The 24001-nt window shown below is 42.7% G+C and overlaps 9 non-coding genes across 9 annotated transcripts; all 9 read right to left on the bottom strand.

Annotated features, from left to right (window-relative positions):
* Positions 1-1634: 1634 nt before the first annotated feature.
* On the bottom strand, positions 1635-1741 carry LOC124620831. The gene has a single exon (XR_006980352.1). It is a non-coding gene; the product is annotated as a U6 spliceosomal RNA (small nuclear RNA).
* Positions 1742-5650: 3909 nt separating this feature from the next.
* On the bottom strand, positions 5651-5757 carry LOC124620830. Its single transcript, XR_006980351.1, has one exon. It is a non-coding gene; the product is annotated as a U6 spliceosomal RNA (small nuclear RNA).
* Positions 5758-8244: 2487 nt separating this feature from the next.
* On the bottom strand, positions 8245-8351 carry LOC124620829. Its single transcript, XR_006980350.1, has one exon. It is a non-coding gene; the product is annotated as a U6 spliceosomal RNA (small nuclear RNA).
* A 2485-nt stretch (positions 8352-10836) lies between these two features.
* LOC124620828 lies at positions 10837-10943 on the bottom strand. Its single transcript, XR_006980349.1, has one exon. It is a non-coding gene; the product is annotated as a U6 spliceosomal RNA (small nuclear RNA).
* Positions 10944-13430: 2487 nt separating this feature from the next.
* On the bottom strand, positions 13431-13537 carry LOC124620826. Its single transcript, XR_006980348.1, has one exon. It is a non-coding gene; the product is annotated as a U6 spliceosomal RNA (small nuclear RNA).
* A 2487-nt stretch (positions 13538-16024) lies between these two features.
* LOC124620878 lies at positions 16025-16131 on the bottom strand. Its single transcript, XR_006980392.1, has one exon. It is a non-coding gene; the product is annotated as a U6 spliceosomal RNA (small nuclear RNA).
* Positions 16132-18616: 2485 nt separating this feature from the next.
* Positions 18617-18723, bottom strand: LOC124620825. Its single transcript, XR_006980347.1, has one exon. It is a non-coding gene; the product is annotated as a U6 spliceosomal RNA (small nuclear RNA).
* A 2485-nt stretch (positions 18724-21208) lies between these two features.
* LOC124620824 lies at positions 21209-21315 on the bottom strand. The gene has a single exon (XR_006980346.1). It is a non-coding gene; the product is annotated as a U6 spliceosomal RNA (small nuclear RNA).
* A 2485-nt stretch (positions 21316-23800) lies between these two features.
* LOC124620823 lies at positions 23801-23907 on the bottom strand. The gene has a single exon (XR_006980345.1). It is a non-coding gene; the product is annotated as a U6 spliceosomal RNA (small nuclear RNA).
* Positions 23908-24001: the final 94 nt, after the last annotated feature.

Genomic DNA, 24001 nt, shown 5'->3' with positions numbered 1-24001 from the left:
TGGCAACAGTGAAACACTGTGATGGAGATGTGTGAATGAGCCTAAAATGTTGAGGGGACATGTGGTGAGAGAAACCAGGTTAGCATTGTGTTAGTAGCTGTAGTTATGTTCCTGTGAAATGTCAGTCAGATGTAATCCAGTTTGGTGAATGTTGTTATTACAGGAAGAATTGCTAGTGCAAAACAAAGAGTGATAGATTTAGTATCTGAAAGCAGTTAATAACTGAGTAGCTACTGGTGTCATGTGACACAAACTGGTTTGTGATGTTGCTGTCTATTCCAAAATCCTGAAGCTTGCTAGTGTTTTGTGTCTTGACTGCCTCTGTATCTGCTTATGTGCTAGAGCTTCTGTGTATGTGACATGATGAATATTGCATGCAGGGTTTGTCCAATCTTTCTGCTAGACACAGGATGAGAGGTGCATCAGCTGTAATTGTGAACAGCATCGACTTGTATGACATTGATGGGATTCAAAGTGCTGTCAAAATAGTAGAGCCTCACATCTAAATACTATATGTTAATACTAGCATACTGGTCTGCTTTCTAAACACTTCAGTGTTGTGGTATTCATTGGCTGACACTTTTGAATTTAATTTAGGTAACTATATGTAGTGGCAGATTGCCAGACATGTGGGAAAATACTTTGTGCGTCACACCAGTGAAATTTGTACATGACTTGCTTGTGCACCACAGATTTGCTGTAATAGTTGGTTTTTAGGTGAAGGGCAGTGGCTTATTACACAGGCAGATATGCTTCAGTTAAGAATCTGATGAGGTGTCACCTGCAGTCTGTATTATGAGGCTGCAGCTGGATAGCAAGGCCACTAGGAAAGTTACTTGAAACATAATGTTAAATGAACTTCTTGTAAAGGGGTAGCTTGCACACTTAATGATTAAAGAGACATCTTCCTTCACATGTTTATTTATGGTGCTGAAACAATTATGGCATCAGCTGCAGCCATGAAGATGAATAAAGTTAAATGTTGTGGGTCTGTGTGCAGTCAGTATGTGATAGTGGCATACAGGCACCAGAAGCTTTGTAGGCGTTAGTGAAAAATAAATATTAGGTAATGCAAGGTAATTTTAGAGCGCTAGAGTGTATTTAAGCAGTAGTGTGAGTGAAAGTATGTGAGTGAGAAAGATTTGGAACATGCAGCTATCTTGTGTAAAGTTGATGTAAGGTTTCCAAATGTTGTGTGTGGCAGTAGGTGTGTGTTATGAAATGACGTGATTGAGACAGTAGGAAGAGATGTTGTGACAGCAGAGTGTGATACTGAGGAAGAGAAGAGGCTTTTGCCTGTGCTAGGCTTAGTCTTAGACTGGCTGTGATTTGTGTCAGGTTTGTGAATGAGCTGAAGGGGTGCTAGTGACATGTACTTGTGTCAGTGTAGTTGTGGTTTTGGTGTGCTTGCTGAGTTGTTATTAGAGTGACATTTTAGATGTGCATTGGTGATGTAAGGGATAGGTTTATTGCCAGTTTTATCATGTTCAGTTGTGAATGAAAGAGAGTGGAGGAGAACTGCGTAAATGGACAGCATAGTTTGTGACAAGTGGGTGCAGATATGAAGCGAAACTTGTGTAGGTGGCTGAGGGTATTAGCAGCTGATGTGAGACATGAGAGAGTGAGATTGCGAAAAAAATGTGGAACGCTTCACGATTTTGCGTGTCATCCTTGCGCAGGGGCCATGCTAATCTTCTCTGTATCGTTCCAATTTTAGTATATGTACCGCCGAAGCGAGTACATTCGAGGAGCCCTCTGAAATTTTATATATAGTTATGGCGTCGTGTCAAATATGGTTTGGCTTGGACGTAGCTTTACGCAGCTCTGGCGAGGAACACAAGGCCTGCCGAGTGCTAATCTGTGAATTAATTACTGCGAGGTGTCGTTCTTAGTAAGTGGCAGCTCTGTTAACTGTATTATTTGGCAGTATTGGATGTAAAACTTAGATCGTAGAGTCGCTTGCTCTCGCAGCATCCACCCAGAGCAGCAGCAGCAGGTTCACACAGCTGCCGCTAAGCGGCAGCAAGACGTGATGGCACGTATTGTCGCCATGTTCTCACATTCCGAGTTTAGTGTCTTATAGGCATACCTATGAAACACACTTCTCTAATGTGTGGGATAAATGGCGCTGATTGGAGCTGGTAGCAGGTCTTGAAGACTCTCAAAACAAGCGAATATTTTTGCGAAACTGTCTTCACTGCTAACACAAACTGCATTACTCTTTCAGTGGTACTTTCTCACGATACTAATCGATTTAATGACAGAGTGCAAGGCAACTTTTAACTCACACATCAAGTGCAGCACAAGAACACAGTGTGTGACCATCTAAATTATTGAGTAACTCCTATTCATCCAATGGCGCCAGAAGACAATAGTGACTGCAAAAAGAGACACAGTAGCCTCACGAACCATTAAAAACACCATTCATATTGCACACTTTGAAACACAGCAGTGTAGGTCACTACTAGCGCTTGGATGGGTGAATGTGAGTTGTGTGAGGTAGTAGTAGGAATGATGGACATACACTTCTGGAAATGAAAAAAAAGAACACACTGACACCGGTGTGTCAGACCCACCATACTTGCTCCGGACACTGCGAGAGGGCTGTACAAGCAATGATCACACGCACGGCACAGCGGACACACCAGGAACCGCGGTGTTGGCCGTCGAATGCCGCTAGCTGTGCAGCATTTGTGCACCGCCGCCGTCAGTGTCAGCCAGTTTGCCGTGGCATACGGAGCTCCATCGCAGTCTTTAACACTGGTAGCATGCCGCGACAGCGTGGACGTGAACCGTATGTGCAGTTGACGGACTTTGAGCGAGGGCGTATAGTGGGCATGCGGGAGGCCGGGTGGACGTACCGCCGAATTGCTCAACACGTGGGGCGTGAGGTCTCCACAGTACATCGATGTTGTCGCCAGTGGTCGGCGGAAGGTGCACGTGCCCGTCGACCTGGGACCGGACCGCAGCGACGCACGGATGCACGCCAAGACCGTAGGAACCTACGCAGTGCCGTAGGGGACCGCACCGCCACTTCCCAGCAATTTAGGGACACTGTTGCTCCTGGGGTATCGGCGAGGACCATTCGCAACCGTCTCCATGAAGCTGGGCTACGGTCCCGCACACCGTTAGGCCGTCTTCCGCTCACGCCCCAACATCGTGCAGCCCGCCTCCAGTGGTGTCGCGACAGGCGTGAATGGAGGGACGAATGGAGACGTGTCGTCTTCAGCGATGAGAGTCGCTTCTGCCTTGGTGCCAATGATGGTCGTATGCGTGTTTGGCGCCGTGCAGGTGAGCGCCACAATCAGGACTGCATACGACCGAGGCCCACAGGGCCAACACCCGGCATCATGGTGTGGGGAGCGATCTCCTACACTGGCCGTACTCCACTGGTGATCGTGGAGGGGACACTGAATAGTGCACGGTACATCCAAACCATCATCGAACCCGTCGTTCTACCGTTCCTAGACCGGCAAGGTAACTTGCTGTTCCAACAGGACAATGCACGTCCGCATGTATCCCGTGCCACCCAACGTGCTCTAGAAGGTGTAAGTCAACTACCCTGGCCAGCAAATCTCCGGATCTGTCCCCCATTGAGCATGTTTGGGACTGGATAAAGCGTCGTCTCACGCGGTCTGCACGTCCAGCACGAACGCTGGTCCAACAGAGGCGCCAGGTGGAAATGGCATGGCAAGCCATTCCACAGGACTACATCCAGCATCTCTACGATCGTCTCCATGGGACAATAGCAGCCTGCATTGCTGCGAAAGGTGGATATACACTGTACTAGTGTCGATATTGTGCATGCTCTGTTGCCTGTGTCTATGTGCCTGTGGTTCTGTCAGTGTGATCATGTGATGTATCTGACCACAGGAATGTGTCAATAAAGTTTCCCCTTCCTGGGACAATGAATTCACGGTGTTCCTATTTCAATTTCCAGGAGTGTAGTTCCGTTTTCAGTACAATACCAGGTGATATATTTGTGTTGATCCAAGTTTACACAGGGCAGGTCTACTTGGCAACAGTGAAACACTGTGATGGAGATGTGTGAATGAGCCTAAAATGTTGAGGGGACATGTGGTGAGAGAAACCAGGTTAGCATTGTGTTAGTAGCTGTAGTTATGTTCCTGTGAAATGTCAGTCAGATGTAATCCAGTTTGGTGAATGTTGTTATTACAGGAAGAATTGCTAGTGCAAAACAAAGAGTGATAGATTTAGTATCTGAAAGCAGTTAATAACTGAGTAGCTACTGGTGTCATGTGACACAAACTGGTTTGTGATGTTGGTGTCTATTCCAAAATCCTAAAGCTTGCTAGTGTTTTGTGTCTTGACTGCCTCTGTATCTGCTTATGTGCTAGAGCTTCTGTGTATGTGACATGATGAATATTGCATGCAGGGTTTGTCCAATCTTTCTGCTAGACACAGGATGAGTGGTGCATCAGCTGTAATTGTGAACAGCATCGACTTGTATGACATTGATGGGATTCAAAGTGTTGTCAAAATAGTAGAACCTCACATCTAAATACTATATGTTAATACTAGCATACTGGTCTGCTTTCTAAACACTTCAGTGTTGTGGTATTCATTGGCTGACACTTTTGAATTTAATTTAGGTAACTATATGTAGTGGCAGATTGCCAGACATGTGGGAAAATACTTTGCGCGTCACACCAGTGAAATTTGTACATGACATGCTTGTGCACCACAGATTTGCTGTAATAGTTGGTTTTTAGGTGAAGGGCAGTGGCTTATTACACAGGCAGATATGCTTCAGTTAAGAATCTGATGAGGTGTCACCTGCAGTCTGTATTATGAGGCTGCAGCTGGATAGCAAGGCCACTAGGAAAGTTACTTGAAACATAATGTTAAATGAACTTCTTGTAAAGGGGTAGCTTGCACACTTAATGATTAAAGAGACATCTTCCTTCTCATGTTTATTTATGGTGCTGAAACAATTATGGCATCAGCTGCAGCCATGAAGATGAATAAAGTTAAATGTTGTGGGTCTGTGTGCAGTCAGTATGTGATAGTGGCATACAGGCACCAGAAGCTTTGTAGGCGTTAGAGAAAAATAAATATTAGGTAATGCAAGGTAATTTTAGAGCGCTAGAGTGTATTTAAGCAGTAGTGTGAGTGAAAGTATGTGAGTGAGAAAGATTTGGAACATGCAGCTATCTTGTGTAAAGTTGATGTAAGGTTTCCAAATGTTGTGTGTGGCAGTAGGTGTGTGTTATGAAATGACGTGATTGAGACAGTAGGAAGAGATGTTGTGACAGCAGAGTGTGATACTGAGGAAGAGAAGAGGCTTTTGCCTGTGCTAGGCTTAGTCTTAGACTGGCTGTGATTTGTGTCAGGTTTGTGAATGAGCTGAAGGGGTGCTAGTGACATGTACTTGTGTCAGTGTAGTTGTGGTTTTGGTGTGCTTGCTGAGTTGTTATTAGAGTGACATTTTAGATGTGCATTGGTGATGTAAGGGATAGGTTTATTGCCAGTTTTATCATGTTCTGTTGTGAATGAAAGAGAGTGGAGGAGAACTGCGTAAATGGACAGCATAGTTTGTGACAAGTGGGTGCAGATATGAAGCGAAACTTGTGTAGGTGGCTGAGGGTATTAGCAGCTGATGTGAGACATGAGAGAGTGAGATTGCGAAAAAAATGTGGAACGCTTCACGATTTTGCGTGTCATCCTTGCGCAGGGGCCATGCTAATCTTCTCTGTATCGTTCCAATTTTAGTATATGTACCGCCGAAGCGAGTACATTCGAGGAGCCCTCTGAAATTGTATATATAGTTATGGCGTCGCGTCAAATATGGTTCGGCTTGGACGTAGCTTTACGCAGCTCTGGCGAGGAACACAAGGCCTGCCGAGTGCTAATCTGTGAATTAATTACTGCGAGGTGTCGTTCTTAGTAAGTGGCAGCTCTGTTAACCGTATTATTTGGCAGTATTGGATGTAAAACTTAGATCGTAGAGTCGCTTGCTCTCGCAGCATCCACCCAGAGCAGCAGCAGCAGGTGCACACAGCTGCCGCTAGGCGGCAGCAAGACATGATGGCACGTATTGTCGCCATGTTCTCACATTCCGAGTTTAGTGTCTTATAGGCATACCTATGAAACACACTTCTCTAATGTGTGGGATAAATGGCGCTGATTGGAGCTGGTAGCAGGTCTTGAAGACTCTCAAAACAAGCGAATATTTTTGCGAAACTGTCTTCACTGCTAACACAAATTGCATTACTCTTTCAGTGGTACTTTCTCACGATACTAATCGATTTAATGACAGAGTGCAAGGCAACTTTTAACTCACACATCAAGTACAGCACAAGAAGACACAGTGTGTGACCATCTAAATTATTGAGTAACTCCTATTCATCCAATGGCGCCAGAAGACAATAGTGACTGCAAAAAGAGACACAGTGGCCTCACGAACCATTAAAAACACCATTCATATTGCACACTTTGAAACACAGCAGTGTAGGTCACTACTAGCGCATGGATGGGTGAATGCGAGTTGTGTGAGGTAGTAGTAGGAATGATGGACATAGTTCCGTTTTCAGTACAATACCAGGTGATATATTTGTGTTGATCCAAGTTTACACAGGGCAGGTCTACTTGGCAACAGTGAAACACTGTGATGGAGATGTGTGAATGAGCCTAAAATGTTGAGGGGACATGTGGTGAGAGAAACCAGGTTAGCATTGTGTTAGTAGCTGTAGTTATGTTCCTGTGAAATGTCAGTCAGATGTAATCCAGTTTGGTGAATGTTGTTATTACAGGAAGAATTGCTAGTGCAAAACAAAGAGTGATAGATTTAGTATCTGAAAGCAGTTAATAACTGAGTAGCTACTGGTGTCATGTGACACAAACTGGTTTGTGATGTTGCTGTCTATTCCAAAATCCTGAAGCTAGCTAGTGTTTTGTGTCTTGACTGCCTCTGTATCTGCTTATGTGCTAGAGCTTCTGTGTATGTGACATGATGAATATTGCATGCAGGCTTTGTCCAATCTTTCTGCTAGACACAGGATGAGAGGTGCATCAGCTGTAATTGTGAACAGCATCGACTTGTATGACATTGATGGGATTCAAAGTGCTGTCAAAATAGTAGAGCCTCACATCTAAATACTATATGTTAATACTAGCATACTGGTCTGCTTTCTAAACACTTCAGTGTTGTGGTATTCATTGGCTGACACTTTTGAATTTAATTTAGGTAACTATATGTAGTGGCAGATTGCCAGACATGTGGGAAAATACTTTGTGCGTCACACCAGTGAAATTTGTACATGACTTGCTTGTGCACCACAGATTTGCTGTAATAGTTGGTTTCTAGGTGAAGGGCAGTGGCTTATTACACAGGCAGATATGCTTCAGTTAAGAATCTGATGAGGTGTCACCTGCAGTCTGTATTATGAGGCTGCAGCTGGATAGCAAGGCCACTAGGAAAGTTACTTGAAACATAATGTTAAATGAACTTCTTGTAAAGGGGTAGCTTGCACACTTAATGATTAAAGAGACATCTTCCTTCACATGTTTATTTATGGTGCTGAAACAATTATGGCATCAGCTGCAGCCATGAAGATGAATAAAGTTAAATGTTGTGGGTCTTTGTGCAGTCAGTATGTGATAGTGGCATACAGGCACCAGAAGCTTTGTAGGCGTTAGAGAAAAATAAATATTAGGTAATGCAAGCTAATTTTAGAGCGCTAGAGTGTATTTAAGCAGTAGTGTGAGTGAAAGTATGTGAGTGAGAAAGATTTGGAACATGCAGCTATCTTGTGTAAAGTTGATGTAAGGTTTCCAAATGTTGTGTGTGGCAGTAGGTGTGTGTTATGAAATGACGTGATTGAGACAGTAGGAAGAGATGTTGTGACAGCAGAGTGTGATACTGAGGAAGAGAAGAGGCTTTTGCCTGTGCTAGGCTTAGTCTTAGACTGGCTGTGATTTGTGTCAGGTTTGTGAATGAGCTGAAGGGGTGCTAGTGACATGTACTTGTGTCAGTGTAGTTGTGGTTTTGGTGTGCTTGCTGAGTTGTTATTAGAGTGACATTTTAGATGTGCATTGGTGATGTAAGGGATAGGTTTATTGCCAGTTTTATCATGTTCTGTTGTGAATGAAAGAGAGTGGAGGAGAACTGCGTAAATGGACAGCATAGTTTGTGACAAGTGGGTGCAGATATGAAGCGAAACTTGTGTAGGTGGCTGAGGGTATTAGCAGCTGATGTGAGACATGAGAGAGTGAGATTGCGAAAAAAATGTGGAACGCTTCACGATTTTGCGTGTCATCCTTGCGCAGGGGCCATGCTAATCTTCTCTGTATCGTTCCAATTTTAGTATATGTACCGCCGAAGCGAGTACATTCGAGGAGCCCTCTGAAATTTTATATATAGTTATGGCGTCGTGTCAAATATGGTTCGGCTTGGACGTAGCTTTACGCAGCTCTGGCGAGGAACACAAGGCCTGCCGAGTGCTAATCTGTGAATTAATTACTGCGAGGTGTCGTTCTTAGTAAGTGGCAGCTCTGTTAACTGTATTATTTGGCAGTATTGGATGTAAAACTTAGATCGTAGAGTCGCTTGCTCTCGCAGCATACACCCAGAGCAGCAGCAGCAGGTTCACACAGCTGCCGCTAAGCGGCAGCAAGACGTGATGGCACGTATTGTCGCCATGTTCTCACATTCCGAGTTTAGTGTCTTATAGGCATACCTATGAAACACACTTCTCTAATGTGTGGGATAAATGGCGCTGATTGGAGCTGGTAGCAGGTCTTGAAGACTCTCAAAACAAGCGAATATTTTTGCGAAACTGTCTTCACTGCTAACACAAACTGCATTACTCTTTCAGTGGTACTTTCTCACGATACTAATCGATTTAATGACAGAGTGCAAGGCAACTTTTAACTCACCCATCAAGTGCAGCACAAGAACACAGTGTGTGACCATCTAAATTATTGAGTAACTCCTATTCATCCAATGGCGCCAGAAGACAATAGTGACTGCAAAAAGAGACACAGTAGCCTCACGAACCATTAAAAACACCATTCATATTGCACACTTTGAAACACAGCAGTGTAGGTCACTACTAGCGCATGGATGGGTGAATGTGAGTTGTGTGAGGTAGTAGTAGGAATGATGGACATAGTTCCGTTTTCAGTACAATACCAGGTGATATATTTGTGTTGATCCAAGTTTACACAGGGCAGGTCTACTTGGCAACAGTGAAACACTGTGATGGAGATGTGTGAATGAGCCTAAAATGTTGAGGGGACATGTGGTGAGAGAAACCAGGTTAGCATTGTGTTAGTAGCTGTAGTTATGTTCCTGTGAAATGTCAGTCAGATGTAATCCAGTTTGGTGAATGTTGTTATTACAGGAAGAATTGCTAGTGCAAAACAAAGAGTGATAGATTTAGTATCTGAAAGCAGTTAATAACTGAGTAGCTACTGGTGTCATGTGACACAAACTGGTTTGTGATGTTGCTGTCTATTCCAAAATCCTGAAGCTAGCTAGTGTTTTGTGTCTTGACTGCCTCTGTATCTGCTTATGTGCTAGAGCTTCTGTGTATGTGACATGATGAATATTGCATGCAGGCTTTGTCCAATCTTTCTGCTAGACACAGGATGAGAGGTGCATCAGCTGTAATTGTGAACAGCATCGACTTGTATGACATTGATGGGATTCAAAGTGCTGTCAAAATAGTAGAGCCTCACATCTAAATACTATATGTTAATACTAGCATACTGGTCTGCTTTCTAAACACTTCAGTGTTGTGGTATTCATTGGCTGACACTTTTGAATTTAATTTAGGTAACTATATGTAGTGGCAGATTGCCAGACATGTGGGAAAATACTTTGTGCGTCACACCAGTGAAATTTGTACATGACTTGCTTGTGCACCACAGATTTGCTGTAATAGTTGGTTTTTAGGTGAAGGGCAGTGGCTTATTACACAGGCAGATATGCTTCAGTTAAGAATCTGATGAGGTGTCACCTGCAGTCTGTATTATGAGGCTGCAGCTGGATAGCAAGGCCACTAGGAAAGTTACTTGAAACATAATGTTAAATGAACTTCTTGTAAAGGGGTAGCTTGCACACTTAATGATTAAAGAGACATCTTCCTTCACATGTTTATTTATGGTGCTGAAACAATTATGGCATCAGCTGCAGCCATGAAGATGAATAAAGTTAAATGTTGTGGGTCTGTGTGCAGTCAGTATGTGATAGTGGCATACAGGCACCAGAAGCTTTGTAGGCGTTAGAGAAAAATAAATATTAGGTAATGCAAGGTAATTTTAGAGCGCTAGAGTGTATTTAAGCAGTAGTGTGAGTGAAAGTATGTGAGTGAGAAAGATTTGGAACATGCAGCTATCTTGTGTAAAGTTGATGTAAGGTTTCCAAATGTTGTGTGTGGCAGTAGGTGTGTGTTATGAAATGACGTGATTGAGACAGTAGGAAGAGATGTTGTGACAGCAGAGTGTGATACTGAGGACGAGAAGAGGCTTTTGCCTGTGCTAGGCTTAGTCTTAGACTGGCTGTGATTTGTGTCAGGTTTGTGAATGAGCTGAAGGGGTGCTAGTGACATGTACTTGTGTCAGTGTAGTTGTGGTTTTGGTGTGCTTGCTGAGTTGTTATTAGAGTGACATTTTAGATGTGCATTGGTGATGTAAGGGATAGGTTTATTGCCAGTTTTATCATGTTCTGTTGTGAATGAAAGAGAGTGGAGGAGAACTGCGTAAATGGACAGCATAGTTTGTGACAAGTGGGTGCAGATATGAAGCGAAACTTGTGTAGGTGGCTGAGGGTATTAGCAGCTGATGTGAGACATGAGAGAGTGAGATTGCGAAAAAAATGTGGAACGCTTCACGATTTTGCGTGTCATCCTTGCGCAGGGGCCATGCTAATCTTCTCTGTATCGTTCCAATTTTAGTATATGTACCGCCGAAGCGAGTACATTCGAGGAGCCCTCTGAAATTGTATATATAGTTATGGCGTCGCGTCAAATATGGTTCGGCTTGGACGTAGCTTTACGCAGCTCTGGCGAGGAACACAAGGCCTGCCGAGTGCTAATCTGTGAATTAATTACTGCGAGGTGTCGTTCTTAGTAAGTGGCAGCTCTGTTAACTGTATTATTTGGCAGTATTGGATGTAAAACTTAGATCGTAGAGTCGCTTGCTCTCGCAGCATCCACCCAGAGCAGCAGCAGCAGGTTCACACAGCTGCCGCTAAGCGGCCGCAAGACGTGATGGCACGTATTGTCGCCATGTTCTCACATTCCGAGTTTAGTGTCTTATAGGCATACCTATGAAACACACTTCTCTAATGTGTGGGATAAATGGCGCTGATTGGAGCTGGTAGCAGGTCTTGAAGACTCTCAAAACAAGCGAATATTTTTGCGAAACTGTCTTCACTGCTAACACAAACTGCATTACTCTTTCAGTGGTACTTTCTCACGATACTAATCGATTTAATGACAGAGTGCAAGGCAACTTTTAACTCACACATCAAGTACAGCACAAGAAGACACAGTGTGTGACCATCTAAATTATTGAGTAACTCCTATTCATCCAATGGCGCCAGAAGACAATAGTGACTGCAAAAAGAGACACAGTAGCCTCACGAACCATTAAAAACACCATTCATATTGCACACTTTGAAACACAGCAGTGTAGGTCACTACTAGCGCATGGATGGGTGAATGCGAGTTGTGTGAGGTAGTAGTAGGAATGATGGACATAGTTCCGTTTTCAGTACAATACCAGGTGATATATTTGTGTTGATCCAAGTTTACACAGGGCAGGTCTACTTGGCAACAGTGAAACACTGTGATGGAGATGTGTGAATGAGCCTAAAATGTTGAGGGGACATGTGGTGAGAGAAACCAGGTTAGCATTGTGTTAGTAGCTGTAGTTATGTTCCTGTGAAATGTCAGTCAGATGTAACCCAGTTTGGTGAATGTTGTTATTACAGGAAGAATTGCTAGTGCAAAACAAAGAGTGATAGATTTAGTATCTGAAAGCAGTTAATAACTGAGTAGCTACTGGTGTCATGTGACACAAACTGGTTTGTGATGTTGGTGTCTATTCCAAAATCCTAAAGCTTGCTAGTGTTTTGTGTCTTGACTGCCTCTGTATCTGCTTATGTGCTAGAGCTTCTGTGTATGTGACATGATGAATATTGCATGCAGGGTTTGTCCAATCTTTCTGCTAGACACAGGATGAGAGGTGCATCAGCTGTAATTGTGAACAGCATCGACTTGTATGACATTGATGGGATTCAAAGTGTTGTCAAAATAGTAGAGCCTCACATCTAAATACTATATGTTAATACTAGCATACTGGTCTGCTTTCTAAACACTTCAGTGTTGTGGTATTCATTGGCTGACACTTTTGAATTTAATTTAGGTAACTATATGTAGTGGCAGATTGCCAGACATGTGGGAAAATACTTTGTGCGTCACACCAGTGAAATTTGTACATGACATGCTTGTGCACCACAGATTTGCTGTAATAGTTGGTTTTTAGGTGAAGGGCAGTGGCTTATTACACAGGCAGATATGCTTCAGTTAAGAATCTGATGAGGTGTCACCTGCAGTCTGTATTATGAGGCTGCAGCTGGATAGCAAGGCCACTAGGAAAGTTACTTGAAACATAATGTTAAATGAACTTCTTGTAAAGGGGTAGCTTGCACACTTAATGATTAAAGAGACATCTTCCTTCACATGTTTATTTATGGTGCTGAAACAATTATGGCATCGGCTGCAGCCATGAAGATGAATAAAGTTAAATGTTGTGGGTCTGTGTGCAGTCAGTATGTGATAGTGGCATACAGGCACCAGAAGCTTTGTAGGCGTTAGAGAAAAATAAATATTAGGTAATGCAAGCTAATTTTAGAGCGCTAGAGTGTATTTAAGCAGTAGTGTGAGTGAAAGTATGTGAGTGAGAAAGATTTGGAACATGCAGCTATCTTGTGTAAAGTTGATGTAAGGTTTCCAAATGTTGTGTGTGGCAGTAGGTGTGTGTTATGAAATGACGTGATTGAGACAGTAGGAAGAGATGTTGTGACAGCAGAGTGTGATACTGAGGAAGAGAAGAGGCTTTTGCCTGTGCTAGGCTTAGTCTTAGACTGGCTGTGATTTGTGTCAGGTTTGTGAATGAGCTGAAGGGGTGCTAGTGACATGTACTTGTGTCAGTGTAGTTGTGGTTTTGGTGTGCTTGCTGAGTTGTTATTAGAGTGACATTTTAGATGTGCATTGGTGATGTAAGGGATAGGTTTATTGCCAGTTTTATCATGTTCTGTTGTGAATGAAAGAGAGTGGTGGAGAACTGCGTAAATGGACAGCATAGTTTGTGACAAGTGGGTGCAGATATGAATCGAAACTTGTGTAGGTGGCTGAGGGTATTAGCAGCTGATGTGAGACATGAGAGAGTGAGATTGCGAAAAAAATGTGGAACGCTTCACGATTTTGCGTGTCATCCTTGCGCAGGGGCCATGCTAATCTTCTCTGTATCGTTCCAATTTTAGTATATGTACCGCCGAAGCGAGTACATTCGAGGAGCCCTCTGAAATTGTATATATAGTTATGGCGTCGCGTCAAATAGGGTTCGGCTTGGACGTAGCTTTACGCAGCTCTGGCGAGGAACACAAGGCCTGCCGAGTGCTAATCTGTGAATTAATTACTGCGAGGTGTCGTTCTTAGTAAGTGGCAGCTCTGTTAACCGTATTATTTGGCAGTATTGGATGTAAAACTTAGATCGTAGAGTCGCTTGCTCTCGCAGCATCCACCCAGAGCAGCAGCAGCAGGTTCACACAGCTGCCGCTAGGCGGCAGCAAGACATGATGGCACGTATTGTCGCCATGTTCTCACATTCCGAGTTTAGTGTCTTATAGGCATACCTATGAAACACACTTCTCTAATGTGTGGGATAAATGGCGCTGATTGGAGCTGGTAGCAGGTCTTGAAGACTCTCAAAACAAGCGAATATTTTTGCGAAACTGTCTTCACTGCTAACACAAATTGCATTACTCTTTCAGTGGTACTTTCTCACGATACTAATCGATTTAATGACAGAGTGCAAGGCAACTTTTAACTCACACATCAAGTACAGCACAAGAAGACACAGTGTGTGACCATCTAAATTATTGAGTAACTCCTATTCATCCAATGGCGCCAGAAGACAATAGTGACTGCAAAAAGAGACACAGTAGCCTCACGAACCATTAAAAACACCATTCATATTGCACACTTTGAAACACAGCAGTGTAGGTCACTACTAGCGCATGGATGGGTGAATGCGAGTTGTGTAAGGTAGTAGTAGGAATGATGGACATAGTTCCGTTTTCAGTACAATACCAGGTGATATATTTGTGTTGATCCAAGTTTACACAGGGCAGGTCTACTTGGCAACAGTGAAACACTGTGATGGAGATGTGTGAATGAGCCTAAAATGTTGAGGGGACATGTGGTGAGAGAAACCAAGTTAGCATTGTGTTAGTAGCTGTAGTTATGTTCCTGTGAAATGTCAGTCAGATGTAATCCAGTTTGGTGAATGTTGTTATTACAGGAAGAATTGCTAGTGCAAAACAAAGAGTGATAGATTTAGTATCTGAAAGCAGTTAATAACTGAGTAGCTACTGGTGTCATGTGACACAAATTGGTTTGTGATGTTGCTGTCTATTCCAAAATCCTGAAGCTAGCTAGTGTTTTGTGTCTTGACTGCCTCTGTATCTGCTTATGTGCTAGAGCTTCTGTGTATGTGACATGATGAATATTGCATGCAGGGTTTGTCCAATCTTTCTGCTAGACACAGGATGAGAGGTGCATCAGCTGTAATTGTGAACAGCATCGACTTGTATGACATTGATGGGATTCAAAGTGCTGTCAAAATAGTAGAGCCTCACATCTAAATACTATATGTTAATACTAGCATACTGGTCTGCTTTCTAAACACTTCAGTGTTGTGGTATTCATTGGCTGACACTTTTGAATTTAATTTAGGTAACTATATGTAGTGGCAGATTGCCAGACATGTGGGAAAATACTTTGTGCGTCACACCAGTGAAATTTGTACATGACTTGCTTGTGCACCACAGATTTGCTGTAATAGTTGGTTTTTAGGTGAAGGGCAGTGGCTTATTACACAGGCAGATATGCTTCAGTTAAGAATCTGATGAGGTGTCACCTGCAGTCTGTATTATGAGGCTGCAGCTGGATAGCAAGGCCACTAGGAAAGTTACTTGAAACATAATGTTAAATGAACTTCTTGTAAAGGGGTAGCTTGCACACTTAATGATTAAAGAGACATCTTCCTTCACATGTTTATTTATGGTGCTGAAACAATTATGGCATCAGCTGCAGCCATGAAGATGAATAAAGTTAAATGTTGTGGGTCTGTGTGCAGTCAGTATGTGATAGTGGCATACAGGCACCAGAAGCTTTGTAGGCGTTAGAGAAAAATAAATATTAGGTAATGCAAGCTAATTTTAGAGCGCTAGAGTGTATTTAAGCAGTAGTGTGAGTGAAAGTATGTGAGTGAGAAAGATTTGGAACATGCAGCTATCTTGTGTAAAGTTGATGTAAGGTTTCCAAATGTTGTGTGTGGCAGTAGGTGTGTGTTATGAAATGACGTGATTGAGACAGTAGGAAGAGATGTTGTGACAGCAGAGTGTGATACTGAGGAAGAGAAGAGGCTTTTGCCTGTGCTAGGCTTAGTCTTAGACTGGCTGTGATTTGTGTCAGGTTTGTGAATGAGCTGAAGGGGTGCTAGTGACATGTACTTGTGTCAGTGTAGTTGTGGTTTTGGTGTGCTTGCTGAGTTGTTATTAGAGTGACATTTTAGATGTGCATTGGTGATGTAAGGGATAGGTTTATTGCCAGTTTTATCATGTTCTGTTGTGAATGAAAGAGAGTGGAGGAGAACTGCGTAAATGGACAGCATAGTTTGTGACAAGTGGGTGCAGATATGAAGCGAAACTTGTGTAGGTGGCTGAGGGTATTAGCAGCTGATGTGAGACATGAGAGAGTGAGATTGCGAAAAAAGTGTGGAACGCTTCACGATTTTGCGTGTCATCCTTGCGCAGGGGCCATGCTAATCTTCTCTGTATCGTTCCAATTTTAGTATATGTACCGCCGAAGCGAGTACATTCGAGGAGCCCTCTGAAATTGTATATATAGTTATGGCGTCGCGTCAAATATGGTTCGGCTTGGACGTAGCTTTACGCAGCTCTGGCGAGGAACACAAGGCCTGCCGAGTGCTAATCTGTGAATTAATTACTGCGAGGTGTCGTTCTTAGTAAGTGGCAGCTCTGTTAACCGTATTATTTGGCAGTATTGGATGTAAAACTTAGATCGTAGAGTCGCTTGCTCTCGCAGCATCCACCCAGAGCAGCAGCAGCAGGTTCACACAGCTGCCGCTAGGCGGCAGCAAGACATGATGGCACGTATTGTCGCCATGTTCTCACATTCCGAGTTTAGTGTCTTATAGGCATACCTATGAAACACACTTCTCTAATGTGTGGGATAAATGGCGCTGATTGGAGCTGGTAGCAGGTCTTGAAGACTCTCAAAACAAGCGAATATTTTTGCGAAACTGTCTTCACTGCTAACACAAATTGCATTACTCTTTCAGTGGTACTTTCTCACGATACTAATCGATTTAATGACAGAGTGCAAGGCAACTTTTAACTCACACATCAAGTACAGCACAAGAACACAGTGTGTGACCATCTAAATTATTGAGTAACTCCTATTCATCCAATGGCGCCAGAAGACAATAGTGACTGCAAAAAGAGACACAGTAGCCTCACGAACCATTAAAAACACCATTCATATTGCACACTTTGAAACACAGCAGTGTAGGTCACTACTAGCGCATGGATGGGTGAATGCGAGTTGTGTGAGGTAGTAGTAGGAATGATGGACATAGTTCCGTTTTCAGTACAATACCAGGTGATATATTTGTGTTGATCCAAGTTTACACAGGGCAGGTCTACTTGGCAACAGTGAAACACTGTGATGGAGATGTGTGAATGAGCCTAAAATGTTGAGGGGACATGTGGTGAGAGAAACCAGGTTAGCATTGTGTTAGTAGCTGTAGTTATGTTCCTGTGAAATGTCAGTCAGATGTAATCCAGTTTGGTGAATGTTGTTATTACAGGAAGAATTGCTAGTGCAAAACAAAGAGTGATAGATTTAGTATCTGAAAGCAGTTAATAACTGAGTAGCTACTGGTGTCATGTGACACAAACTGGTTTGTGATGTTGCTGTCTATTCCAAAATCCTGAAGCTAGCTAGTGTTTTGTGTCTTGACTGCCTCTGTATCTGCTTATGTGCTAGAGCTTCTGTGTATGTGACATGATGAATATTGCATGCAGGCTTTGTCCAATCTTTCTGCTAGACACAGGATGAGAGGTGCATCAGCTGTAATTGTGAACAGCATCGACTTGTATGACATTGATGGGATTCAAAGTGCTGTCAAAATAGTAGAGCCTCACATCTAAATACTATATGTTAATACTAGCATACTGGTCTGCTTTCTAAACACTTCAGTGTTGTGGTATTCATTGGCTGACACTTTTGAATTTAATTTAGGTAACTATATGTAGTGGCAGATTGCCAGACATGTGGGAAAATACTTTGTGCGTCACACCAGTGAAATTTGTACATGACTTGCTTGTGCACCACAGATTTGCTGTAATAGTTGGTTTTTAGGTGAAGGGCAGTGGCTTATTACACAGGCAGATATGCTTCAGTTAAGAATCTGATGAGGTGTCACCTGCAGTCTGTATTATGAGGCTGCAGCTGGATAGCAAGGCCACTAGGAAAGTTACTTGAAACATAATGTTAAATGAACTTCTTGTAAAGGGGTAGCTTGCACACTTAATGATTAAAGAGACATCTTCCTTCACATGTTTATTTATGGTGCTGAAACAATTATGGCATCAGCTGCAGCCATGAAGATGAATAAAGTTAAATGTTGTGGGTCTTTGTGCAGTCAGTATGTGATAGTGGCATACAGGCACCAGAAGCTTTGTAGGCGTTAGAGAAAAATAAATATTAGGTAATGCAAGGTAATTTTAGAGCGCTAGAGTGTATTTAAGCAGTAGTGTGAGTGAAAGTATGTGAGTGAGAAAGATTTGGAACATGCAGCTATCTTGTGTAAAGTTGATGTAAGGTTTCCAAATGTTGTGTGTGGCAGTAGGTGTGTGTTATGAAATGACGTGATTGAGACAGTAGGAAGAGATGTTGTGACAGCAGAGTGTGATACTGAGGAAGAGAAGAGGCTTTTGCCTGTGCTAGGCTTAGTCTTAGACTGGCTGTGATTTGTGTCAGGTTTGTGAATGAGCTGAAGGGGTGCTAGTGACATGTACTTGTGTCAGTGTAGTTGTGGTTTTGGTGTGCTTGCTGAGTTGTTATTAGAGTGACATTTTAGATGTGCATTGGTGATGTAAGGGATAGGTTTATTGCCAGTTTTATCATGTTCTGTTGTGAATGAAAGAGAGTGGAGGAGAACTGCGTAAATGGACAGCATAGTTTGTGACAAGTGGGTGCAGATATGAAGCGAAACTTGTGTAGGTGGCTGAGGGTATTAGCAGCTGATGTGAGACATGAGAGAGTGAGATTGCGAAAAAAATGTGGAACGCTTCACGATTTTGCGTGTCATCCTTGCGCAGGGGCCATGCTAATCTTCTCTGTATCGTTCCAATTTTAGTATATGTACCGCCGAAGCGAGTACATTCGAGGAGTCCTCTGAAATTGTATATATAGTTATGGCGTCGCGTCAAATATGGTTCGGCTTGGACGTAGCTTTACGCAGCTCTGGCGAGGAACACAAGGCCTGCCGAGTGCTAATCTGTGAATTAATTACTGCGAGGTGTCGTTCTTAGTAAGTGGCAGCTCTGTTAACCGTATTATTTGGCAGTATTGGATGTAAAACTTAGATCGTAGAGTCGCTTGCTCTCGCAGCATCCACCCAGAGCAGCAGCAGCAGGTTCACACAGCTGCCGCTAGGCGGCAGCAAGACATGATGGCACGTATTGTCGCCATGTTCTCACATTCCGAGTTTAGTGTCTTATAGGCATACCTATGAAACACACTTCTCTAATGTGTGGGATAAATGGCGCTGATTGGAGCTGGTAGCAGGTCTTGAAGACTCTCAAAACAAGCGAATATTTTTGCGAAACTGTCTTCACTGCTAACACAAATTGCATTACTCTTTCAGTGGTACTTTCTCACGATACTAATCGATTTAATGACAGAGTGCAAGGCAACTTTTAACTCACACATCAAGTACAGCACAAGAACACAGTGTGTGACCATCTAAATTATTGAGTAACTCCTATTCATCCAATGGCGCCAGAAGACAATAGTGACTGCAAAAAGAGACACAGTAGCCTCACGAACCATTAAAAACACCATTCATATTGCACACTTTGAAACACAGCAGTGTAGGTCACTACTAGCGCATGGATGGGTGAATGCGAGTTGTGTGAGGTAGTAGTAGGAATGATGGACATAGTTCCGTTTTCAGTACAATACCAGGTGATATATTTGTGTTGATCCAAGTTTACACAGGGCAGGTCTACTTGGCAACAGTGAAACACTGTGATGGAGATGTGTGAATGAGCCTAAAATGTTGAGGGGACATGTGGTGAGAGAAACCAGGTTAGCATTGTGTTAGTAGCTGTAGTTATGTTCCTGTGAAATGTCAGTCAGATGTAATCCAGTTTGGTGAATGTTGTTATTACAGGAAGAATTGCTAGTGCAAAACAAAGAGTGATAGATTTAGTATCTGAAAGCAGTTAATAACTGAGTAGCTACTGGTGTCATGTGACACAAACTGGTTTGTGATGTTGCTGTCTATTCCAAAATCCTGAAGCTAGCTAGTGTTTTGTGTCTTGACTGCCTCTGTATCTGCTTATGTGCTAGAGCTTCTGTGTATGTGACATGATGAATATTGCATGCAGGCTTTGTCCAATCTTTCTGCTAGACACAGGATGAGAGGTGCATCAGCTGTAATTGTGAACAGCATCGACTTGTATGACATTGATGGGATTCAAAGTGCTGTCAAAATAGTAGAGCCTCACATCTAAATACTATATGTTAATACTAGCATACTGGTCTGCTTTCTAAACACTTCAGTGTTGTGGTATTCATTGGCTGACACTTTTGAATTTAATTTAGGTAACTATATGTAGTGGCAGATTGCCAGACATGTGGGAAAATACTTTGTGCGTCACACCAGTGAAATTTGTACATGACTTGCTTGTGCACCACAGATTTGCTGTAATAGTTGGTTTTTAGGTGAAGGGCAGTGGCTTATTACACAGGCAGATATGCTTCAGTTAAGAATCTGATGAGGTGTCACCTGCAGTCTGTATTATGAGGCTGCAGCTGGATAGCAAGGCCACTAGGAAAGTTACTTGAAACATAATGTTAAATGAACTTCTTGTAAAGGGGTAGCTTGCACACTTAATGATTAAAGAGACATCTTCCTTCACATGTTTATTTATGGTGCTGAAACAATTATGGCATCAGCTGCAGCCATGAAGATGAATAAAGTTAAATGTTGTGGGTCTTTGTGCAGTCAGTATGTGATAGTGGCATACAGGCACCAGAAGCTTTGTAGGCGTTAGAGAAAAATAAATATTAGGTAATGCAAGCTAATTTTAGAGCGCTAGAGTGTATTTAAGCAGTAGTGTGAGTGAAAGTATGTGAGTGAGAAAGATTTGGAACATGCAGCTATCTTGTGTAAAGTTGATGTAAGGTTTCCAAATGTTGTGTGTGGCAGTAGGTGTGTGTTATGAAATGACGTGATTGAGACAGTAGGAAGAGATGTTGTGACAGCAGAGTGTGATACTGAGGAAGAGAAGAGGCTTTTGCCTGTGCTAGGCTTAGTCTTAGACTGGCTGTGATTTGTGTCAGGTTTGTGAATGAGCTGAAGGGGTGCTAGTGACATGTACTTGTGTCAGTGTAGTTGTGGTTTTGGTGTGCTTGCTGAGTTGTTATTAGAGTGACATTTTAGATGTGCATTGGTGATGTAAGGGATAGGTTTATTGCCAGTTTTATCATGTTCTGTTGTGAATGAAAGAGAGTGGAGGAGAACTGCGTAAATGGACAGCATAGTTTGTGACAAGTGGGTGCAGATATGAAGCGAAACTTGTGTAGGTGGCTGAGGGTATTAGCAGCTGATGTGAGACATGAGAGAGTGAGATTGCGAAAAAAATGTGGAACGCTTCACGATTTTGCGTGTCATCCTTGCGCAGGGGCCATGCTAATCTTCTCTGTATCGTTCCAATTTTAGTATATGTACCGCCGAAGCGAGTACATTCGAGGAGCCCTCTGAAATTGTATATATAGTTATGGCGTCGCGTCAAATATGGTTCGGCTTGGACGTAGCTTTACGCAGCTCTGGCGAGGAACACAAGGCCTGCCGAGTGCTAATCTGTGAATTAATTACTGCGAGGTGTCGTTCTTAGTAAGTGGCAGCTCTGTTAACCGTATTATTTGGCAGTATTGGATGTAAAACTTAGATCGTAGAGTCGCTTGCTCTCGCAGCATCCACCCAGAGCAGCAGCAGCAGGTTCACACAGCTGCCGCTAGGCGGCAGCAAGACATGATGGCACGTATTGTCGCCATGTTCTCACATTCCGAGTTTAGTGTCTTATAGGCATACCTATGAAACACACTTCTCTAATGTGTGGGATAAATGGCGCTGATTGGAGCTGGTAGCAGGTCTTGAAGACTCTCAAAACAAGCGAATATTTTTGCGAAACTGTCTTCACTGCTAACACAAATTGCATTACTCTTTCAGTGGTACTTTCTCACGATACTAATCGATTTAATGACAGAGTGCAAGGCAACTTTTAACTCACACATCAAGTACAGCACAAGAACACAGTGTGTGACCATCTAAATTATTGAGTAACTCCTATTCATCCAATGGCGCCAGAAGACAATAGTGACTGCAAAAAGAGACACAGTAGCCTCACGAACCATTAAAAACACCATTCATATTGCACACTTTGAAACACAGCAGTGTAGGTCACTACTAGCGCATGGATGGGTGAATGCGAGTTGTGTGAGGTAGTAGTAGGAATGATGGACATAGTTCCGTTTTCAGTACAATACCAGGTGATATATTTGTGTTGATCCAAGTTTACACAGGGCAGGTCTACTTGGCAACAGTGAAACACTGTGATGGAGATGTGTGAATGAGCCTAAAATGTTGAGGGGACATGTGGTGAGAGAAACCAGGTTAGCATTGTGTTAGTAGCTGTAGTTATGTTCCTGTGAAATGTCAGTCAGATGTAATCCAGTTTGGTGAATGTTGTTATTACAGGAAGAATTGCTAGTGCAAAACAAAGAGTGATAGATTTAGTATCTGAAAGCAGTTAATAACTGAGTAGCTACTGGTGTCATGTGACACAAACTGGTTTGTGATGTTGCTGTCTATTCCAAAATCCTGAAGCTTGCTAGTGTTTTGTGTCTTGACTGCCTCTGTATCTGCTTATGTGCTAGAGCTTCTGTGTATGTGACATGATGAATATTGCATGCAGGGTTTGTCCAATATTTCTGCTAGACACAGGATGAGAGGTGCATCAGCTGTAATTGTGAACAGCATCGACTTGTATGACATTGATGGGATTCAAAGTGCTGTCAAAATAGTAGAGCCTCACATCTAAATACTATATGTTAATACTAGCATACTGGTCTGCTTTCTAAACACTTCAGTGTTGTGGTATTCATTGGCTGACACTTTTGAATTTAATTTAGGTAACTATATGTAGTGGCAGATTGCCAGACATGTGGGAAAATACTTTGTGCGTCACACCAGTGAAATTTGTACATGACTTGCTTGTGCACCACAGATTTGCTGTAATAGTTGGTTTTTAGGTGAAGGGCAGTGGCTTATTACACAGGCAGATATGCTTCAGTTAAGAATCTGATGAGGTGTCACCTGCAGTCTGTATTATGAGGCTGCAGCTGGATAGCAAGGCCACTAGGAAAGTTACTTGAAACATAATGTTAAATGAACTTCTTGTAAAGGGGTAGCTTGCACACTTAATGATTAAAGAGACATCTTCCTTCACATGTTTATTTATGGTGCTGAAACAATTATGGCATCAGCTGCAGCCATGAAGATGAATAAAGTTAAATGTTGTGGGTCTGTGTGCAGTCAGTATGTGATAGTGGCATACAGGCACCAGAAGCTTTGTAGGCGTTAGTGAAAAATAAATATTAGGTAATGCAAGCTAATTTTAGAGCGCTAGAGTGTATTTAAGCAGTAGTGTGAGTGAAAGTATGTGAGTGAGAAAGATTTGGAACATGCAGCTATCTTGTGTAAAGTTGATGTAAGGTTTCCAAATGTTGTGTGTGGCAGTAGGTGTGTGTTATGAAATGACGTGATTGAGACAGTAGGAAGAGATGTTGTGACAGCAGAGTGTGATACTGAGGAAGAGAAGAGGCTTTTGCCTGTGCTAGGCTTAGTCTTAGACTGGCTGTGATTTGTGTCAGGTTTGTGAATGAGCTGAAGGGGTGCTAGTGACATGTACTTGTGTCAGTGTAGTTGTGGTTTTGGTGTGCTTGCTGAGTTGTTATTAGAGTGACATTTTAGATGTGCATTGGTGATGTAAGGGATAGGTTTATTGCCAGTTTTATCATGTTCTGTTGTGAATGAAAGAGAGTGGAGGAGAACTGCGTAAATGGACAGCATAGTTTGTGACAAGTGGGTGCAGATATGAAGCGAAACTTGTGTAGGTGGCTGAGGGTATTAGCAGCTGATGTGAGACATGAGAGAGTGAGATTGCGAAAAAAATGTGGAACGCTTCACGATTTTGCGTGTCATCCTTGCGCAGGGGCCATGCTAATCTTCTCTGTATCGTTCCAATTTTAGTATATGTACCGCCGAAGCGAGTACATTCGAGGAGCCCTCTGAAATTGTATATATAGTTATGGCGTCGCGTCAAATATGGTTCGGCTTGGACGTAGCTTTACGCAGCTCTGGCGAGGAA

This window comes from Schistocerca americana, chromosome 6 (assembly GCF_021461395.2).
Source record: "Schistocerca americana isolate TAMUIC-IGC-003095 chromosome 6, iqSchAmer2.1, whole genome shotgun sequence".
Taxonomy (NCBI): Eukaryota; Metazoa; Arthropoda; class Insecta; order Orthoptera; family Acrididae; genus Schistocerca; species Schistocerca americana.
The sequence above is the reverse complement of the archived record's forward strand: the minus strand, read 5'-3'. Positions and strand labels throughout refer to the sequence as shown.